The 7,500-nt window shown below is 35.7% G+C and overlaps 1 non-coding gene and 6 pseudogenes across 1 annotated transcript; all 7 read left to right on the forward strand.

Moving 5' to 3' along the window:
* Positions 1 to 61, forward strand: part of LOC125144362 — a 118-nt pseudogene extending 57 nt beyond the window's left edge.
* Positions 62 to 256: 195 nt separating this feature from the next.
* Positions 257 to 374, forward strand: LOC125144609 (annotated as a pseudogene).
* A 198-nt stretch (positions 375 to 572) lies between these two features.
* Positions 573 to 691, forward strand: LOC125144862. The gene has a single exon (XR_007143232.1). It is a non-coding gene; the product is annotated as a 5S ribosomal RNA (ribosomal RNA).
* A 203-nt stretch (positions 692 to 894) lies between these two features.
* LOC125144550 lies at positions 895 to 1,013 on the forward strand (annotated as a pseudogene).
* A 209-nt stretch (positions 1,014 to 1,222) lies between these two features.
* On the forward strand, positions 1,223 to 1,341 carry LOC113641108 (annotated as a pseudogene).
* A 201-nt stretch (positions 1,342 to 1,542) lies between these two features.
* LOC125144089 lies at positions 1,543 to 1,661 on the forward strand (annotated as a pseudogene).
* Positions 1,662 to 1,855: 194 nt separating this feature from the next.
* Positions 1,856 to 1,964, forward strand: LOC125144738 (annotated as a pseudogene).
* Positions 1,965 to 7,500: the final 5,536 nt, after the last annotated feature.

A 7,500-nucleotide genomic window follows, 5' to 3' on the forward strand; every position in this document is an offset into this window, starting at 1 on the left:
GAGTCGGGCCTGGTTAGTTCTTTGGTAGGCGACTGCCTGGGAATACCCGGTGCCGTAAGCTTTTGACATAGGCATTCATTTACTTTACTATTTGAATTCACTAACAACAACAACATCTTAATATTCATACCCTGTAGCTAATGTTTTGATAGAAAACAATAAATAAATAAATAAATAAATAAATAAATAAATAAATAAATAAATAAAAAGGAAAAACAAACAATTTTTAAATGGGTTCCATTCCAACTTTCCTCTAGCTTACGGCCATTCCTCTCTGAGAATGCCCGATCTCGTCTGATCTCGGAAGCTAAGCGAGTCGGGCCTGGTTAGTTCTTTCGTAGGCGACTGCCTCGGAATACCAGGTGCTGTAAGCTTTTGACATAGGCATTCATTTACTTTACTATTTGAATGCTCTAACAACAACAACATCTTAATATTCATACCCTATAGCTAATTTTTTGATAGAAAACAACAATTACAATAAATAAAGAAATAAAGAAATAGGGAAAAAGAAAAAGGGAAATAGAAAAAACAAACAATTTATAAATGGGTTCCATTCCAATTTTCCTCTAGCTTACGGCCATTCCACTCTGAGAATGCCCGATCTCATCTGATCTCGGAAGCTAAGCAGAGTCGGGCCTGGTTAGTACTTGGGTAGGCGACTGCCTGGGAATACCCGGTGCCGTAAGCATTTTACATAGGCATTCATTTACTTTACTATTTGAATTCTCTAACAACAACATCTTAATATTCATACCCTGTAGCTAATGTTTTGATAGAAAACAACAATTACAATAAATAAACAAACAAACAAACAAATAAGTAAAAATAGGAAAAAAGAAATAGGAACAAAAAAAACAATTTTTAAATGGGTTCCATTCCAACTTTCCTCTAGCTTACGGCCATTCTACTCTGAGAATGCCTGATCTCGTCTTATCTCGGAAGCTAATCAGAGTCGGGTCTGGTTAGTACTTGGATAGGCGACTGTCTGGGAATACCAGGTGCTGTAAGCATTTTACATAGGCATTCATTTACTTTACTATTTGAATTCTTTAACAACAACAACTTAGTATTCATACCCTGTAGCTAATGTTTTGATAGAAAACAACAATTACAATAAATAAAGAAATAAAGAAATAGGGAAAAAGAAATAGGGAAAAAGAAATAGGGAAAAAGAAAAAACAAACAATTTATAAATGGGTTCCATTTCATCTTTCCTCTGACTTATGGCCATTCCACTCTGAGAATGCCCGAACTCGTCTGATCTCAGAAGCTAAGTAGAGTCGGGCCTGGTTAGTACTTGGATAGGCGACTACCTGGGAATACCAGGTGCTGTAAGCTTTTGACATAGGCATTTATTTACTTTACTATTTGAATTCTCTAACAACAACAACATCTTAATATTCATACCCTGTAGCTAATGTTTTGATAGAAAACAATAAATAAATAAATAAATAAATAAATAAAGAAATAGGGAAAAAGAAATAGGGAAAAAGAAAAAACAAACAATTTATAAATGGGTTCCATTCCAACTTTCCTCTGACTTATGGCCATTCCACTCTGAGAATTGCTGATCTCGTCTGATCTCAGAAGCTAAGCAGAATCGGGCCTGGTTAGTACTTGGATAGGTGACTGCCTGGGAATACCAGGTGCTGTAGGCTTTTGACATAGGCATTCATTTACTTTACTATTTGAATTCTCTAACAAAAACATCTTAATATTCATACCCTGTAGCTAATGTTTTGATAGAAAACAACAATTACAATAAATAAATAAATAAATAAATAAATAAATAAATAAATAAATAAGACAAAAAAAACAATTTTTAAATGGGTTCCATTCCAACTTTTCTCTAGCTTACGGCCATTCCACTCTGACAATGCCTGATTTCGGAAGTTAATCAGAGTCGGGCCTGGTTAGTACTTGGATAGGCGACTGCCTGGGAATACCAGGTGATGTAAGCTTTTGACATAGGCATTCATTTACTTTACTATTTGAATTCTCTAACAACATCATCTTAATATTCATACCCTGTAGCTAATGTTTTGATATAAAACAATAAAACAATAAAACAATAAATAAATTTTTAAATGGGTTCTATTCCAACTTCCCTCTAGCTTACGGCCATTCCACTCTGAGAACGCTAGCGGGCGCTGGTGAGAAGGAAGTGACTGGCTGCAGTTTGGAGAGAGAGGCTCTCCACCATTTTGAGTTCTTTGTTTGTTTTTGTATTATTTTTTGATTTTAATAGTTCTGTTTGTTTTGTTTTTCTTTAGTTTTCTACAACCACCTTACAGCAGCTTTGGCTGACTGGAGGGTGGTTAACTTTCTTTTTTCTTAAAAATGGACGGACTAACGGCAAATGACCCTGGACTGGCTGGAGAGAGACGCATGGCGAACGACCCTGGACTGGATGGAGAAACACCTATGGCAAACAACCCTGGACTGGCTGGAGAAGGACGCATGGCAAACGACACTGGAATGGATTATCGACGACGAGTAGGACACGGACAAAAACGGGCCACGAGAGAAGGAAGGATGTATCTAAAGGAGGCGACGGTGATTGTGAACGTGGAGAACTTAAATGAGGTCAGAGCTATGGATATTATTAAAGCAGTAACTGAGAAATGTGGAAATGGGAAAATTCTGGCATTGAGGCCAAGGCAAGGAAAAGAATATGAACTAACGATGGAAAAAGAGGAAACGTGTGAGGCATTGATTGATGGACTGATTATAAAAGGGGTGAACTGTGAAATAAAAAATCTGCAAAATAGAGACTACGTTGTTTCCTTCATGCACCTGCCTGTCTACCTGGATGATAGAGACATAATTGGAAAATTGGAGGGATGGGGAGTTAATCCCATATCAAAAATTAAAAGACGACACTACCCGGGCACCGAAGTCGAGGATGGAACAAGGTTCCTGAAAGTAAGGTTCCCCAAAGAGGTGGCATCATTGCCATACAGCACAAGAATGGAAACGGCGGAGGGGTCGCAGTATTTCCGGGTGATGCATAGTCACCAGGTGAAGACCTGTAGGCTGTGCATGAGCCCGGATCACCTGCTCAAGGACTGCCCGGATTTCCAGTGCTATAAATGTCAAGAAAGGGGACATTTTGCCAGAGAGTGCAATGCGGTAAGGTGCCTGGAGTGTCAGGAAATTTTAAATAAATGTACGTGTGAGATGGAGGAAGAGGAGGGAGGAAGGGAGGAACGGGTGGACGGACAGGTGCATGAAGGAAACAGCGAGGGGGAGGAACAAATGGATGAAGGACAAGAGGAAGAAGGACTACGACAAAAAGAAATGGAAGGAGAAACGAGTAACAGAGAGCAAGGGGAAAGAGAGAAGGAGAATATTAACTACAATAATGAACAAACAATTGAGAAGGACACGAAAGAAATGGTGACATCGGACAGTTTTAACAATGTTGAGGAAACAGACATTGAAGAAGGAGCAAAGATGGACAATATGGACAGAAGGGGGAGAGGACAAATTAGAAGGATAGCAACAAAGGTAACTCCAAATTTGGAGAGGGTAAGAAAAAAAGTTATGAAAAGGATACAGAACAGATATGATGTGTTAAGAGACCTGGGGGGAGAAAATGATGAACAATGATTTTTAAGTATTTATTTTTCTACTTCCTCTTAATGGTTTTAAGTTGTGTTACTTTTAATGCAAGGGGATTGATGGACATGGGGAAATTTGAAAGAGTAAAAGAAAAATGTAAAAGAGAAGACGTAATTGCACTGCAAGAAACAAACTGGAAAGAAAGTGTTATGAATGAGTATAAAAAGAGATGCGATGGAGGTATTTTTTATAATAATGGAGATGGGAGGTTGGGGAGAGGTGTGGCTCTTTTAATGAAGGATGATGTGTTTAAAATGAGTAAAATTGTATACACAGATAAAATAGGGAAATGTATGGTTGTTGAGATAAAAGATGAAGGAAGAGATTTGATTTTAGTAAATGTACATGCACCAGTGGAGGAGAAGGAAAAGAAAGCGTTTTTTAATATTTTAAGAAATGTTGTAAAGAAGTACAAAGAAATAATAATGATGGGCTATTTTAACACGGTTTTTAGTAAACAAGACATGGCTGAAGGAATGGTTTTTAAAACTGATACAGGTAGAAAAGAATTAAAAGTATTAATGGGAGAAAATAATATGATAGATGTGTGGAGAGAAAGAAATGAAAGGAAAAAGGAGTTTTCAAGGAGGCAGATAGTGGGGCAGTTTGTGTGCCAAACCAGAATTGATTTTGTTTTATGTAGTAGAAAGGTGGAGAATTTTATAGAAAATATTAAGTATGAGGACACAAGTTTTAGCGATCACAAGTTTTTATCTTTTACATTGGATTGGAGTAAAGTGCAAAGAGGGCCGGGAGTATGGATTTTAAATACACAGATTTTAAAGAATGAAGACTATGTTTTAAAGGTTAAGGAGATTATAGAAAATGAGAGGCAAAATGAAATGTATAAAGAGGATAAGAGAATATGGTGGGAGAACGTAAAGTTTTTAATCAAGAAATTCTCAATCGAGTATTGTAGTTTAATACAGAAATGGAAAAGATTCAATGAAAGAGAAATAAAAGAAAGCTTGGAAATGGAATTGAATAAAGAAAATAAAGACATACAAAAGATAAAGAAAATGGAAGACAAACTGAAAGAAATGGAAGAAAAAGAATATGAGGGCGCGAGGTTAAGGAGCAAAGCTAAATATGTGGTGGAGGGAGAAAAATGTACAAAGTTCTTTTTTGATTTGGAAAAAAAGAAAGGCAAAGCTGAAACGATAAAAGGAATAAGAGGGAAAGATGGGGAAATTGTAGAAGGGAATGAAAAGATTTTAGAAGAAGTAAAGAATTTTTATGAGGATCTGTTCAGTACAAGGGGTGTGGAAGAGGAGGAGAAAAATAAACTGTTGAATCTGATAAAAGCTAAAGTGAGGGAAGAAGATAAAAAAGAGTGTGACCAAGAAATCAGAGAAGAGGAGATTGAAAGAGCGATAAATCAACTGAATATAAGGAAAAGTCCAGGAATAGATGGTTTGGGAAGTGAGTTTTATGTGTGTTTTAAAGGAGTTTTAACAAAGATTTTAAATGGGGTTTTTAAAGAAACATTTGAAAAGGAAGAAATTAATGAAAGAACAAGGATGGGGTTAATGAAACTGATATATAAAAAGAAAGGAGAAAAAGTAGATTTAAAGAATTACAGACCAATTACAATGTTAAACACGGATCTTAAGATTTTAGCGAAAGTTTTAGCGAATAGGTTGACGGAGGTAATGCCAAGTATAATCGAAACAAACCAAGCGTACGGAGTTAAAGGAAGAGATATAGCGGATGTAACAATGAGTATAAGAGACACGATATGGTACATGAAGGAGGAAAATGATGATGGATATGTAATTAGTTTGGATTTCGATAAAGCTTTTGATAGGGTCGAGCATGGGTATTTATTTCAGGTTTTAAGGAGTTTTGGTTTTGGGGAGAATTTTATTACATGGATTGAGATTTTATATAGAGGCGCGTTAACAAAGATAAAATGTAATGGGTTTTTAACAGATTGTTTTAAAATTACTAGGTCTATAAGACAGGGGTGTCCGCTTTCAGCGTTATTGTACTCGCTTGTATCAGAACCATTAGGATTGGCTATAAAACAAAAGGAAGGAATAGTAGGGATAGAAATTGAGGAAAAGAAGGCAGAAGGGAAGGTGTTTCAATATGCAGATGATACAACAATAATTGTTAAAGGAAAGGAAAGTGTTATAGAAGTTATGAATGTTGTAAAAGTATATTGTAAAGGATCGGGTAGTAAAGTAAATGAAGATAAGACAGTATATATGAGATTTGGCAGAGCTATGGTTTTAAGGGATTGTTTTAAATTTAAAGAAGTGGAAGAAATGAGGATTTTAGGGATTTTAATGGGGAAGAATGAGAAGAAGGTAAGAGATGAAATGTGGGAGGAACTAGTAACAGAGATAGAGAGAAGGTTAAATTTTTGGAAACTGAGGACACTAAATTTGAAGGGGAAGGTTTTAATATTGAATGTTTTAATGGTTTCTAAGCTGTGGTATGTTTTATATGTGTGTGAGATGCCATTGTGGTCAGGAAAAAGGTTGAAAAAATGTTTTCTTGATTTTTTATGGAAGGGGAAACCAGCAAGGATAGCACACAACACGATTGTAGGGGCGGTAGAGAAGGGGGGCTTAGGGTTAATGGATGTGGAACAGAGGAAAAAAGCTTTGAGAGTAAAAGTAGTTAAGAAATATTTAGAAGAAGAGAACAAAAATGAGTGGCAAAAAACTATGAAATATTTTTTAAATAAATGTGGGGATTTTAACATGGGAGATGGAATTTTATGGATGAAAACGAAAATTTGGATGACTGACGGATTACCTGAATTCTATAGGGGACTTTTAAGTGCTTGGGGAAACTTTTTAAAGAAAATTGAGTATGATCCACATGGGAGAGAAAACATTTTAAATCAACTTCTGTTCTTAAATGGCAATATTTTAGAACAGGGGAGGGAAATATTTTTTAAGAAATGGATGGAAGTGGGGATAACAAGAGTGAGAGATGTTTTGTATGAGTTTAAAGAGGGGTTTTTACCAACACAGTTTATTGTGGATGCAATGGAAGTGGCAAAAGAAGAGTACAGTAAACAAGAAATAACAAACAAATATGAAATTATCAAGAACGCAATACCAAAAGAGTGGATTAAAAGAATAGAGTGTATGGAAGAGCAGAAAGAGAGAAATATGTATGTGAAACTGGGTGAGAAAATGTATGATTTTAAAGAATGTACTGTAAAAATGTTTTATTGTGTTTTTAGGGATGGAGTTTTTAAAGAGCCGATTGTAAACAAGTACTGGGTGGAGAAATTTAAAGATTTAAAAGAAGAGTGTATATGGAGAAACATGAGGGGGAGATGTGTGGAAACAAAATTGGAATGTTTGGAGTATTTTATAAGACATAAAGTGCTTTTTACGGAGTCTATTTTAGCTAAAATTGGTTTAGAACAAAGTGCGGTGTGTAAAGTGTGTCAGGAAAAGGAAGAGGGGATTTTACATATGTTTTTATATTGTAAAGAATTGGGGGAATTTTTAAGGAAATGTAAATGTGTGATTAAAGATTTGACAGTGGACTGGGATGAAAATGTATTGGAATGGAACAGAGTGGTGATATTTGGTTGGGAAAAGGAGTGTCGAAACAAAAAGTTTATAAACCTGTGGTTAATGTTAATGAAAAGTGCAATATGGGAGAGAAGAATTGTGGCCAAAAAGGAAAAATTTGTGTTGGATGTTTGGACTGGGTTTAGGAGGGAAACAGAAGTGTATATGGAGAGACTGTATGTGTATTTTAAATATGAAAATAAGTTGGATGCTTTTTATAATGTCTTTACTTCACATGTTTGTTGTGTTTTAAAAGATTTAATGTGGAAGCTGCCAGGGAGTGAAGGAGAGGTGTGAACTAATGTTTTTGTAAATGTATATGATGTATGAC

This window comes from Tachysurus fulvidraco, chromosome 6 (genome assembly GCF_022655615.1).
Source record: "Tachysurus fulvidraco isolate hzauxx_2018 chromosome 6, HZAU_PFXX_2.0, whole genome shotgun sequence".
In the NCBI taxonomy this organism is placed as follows: Eukaryota; Metazoa; Chordata; class Actinopteri; order Siluriformes; family Bagridae; genus Tachysurus; species Tachysurus fulvidraco.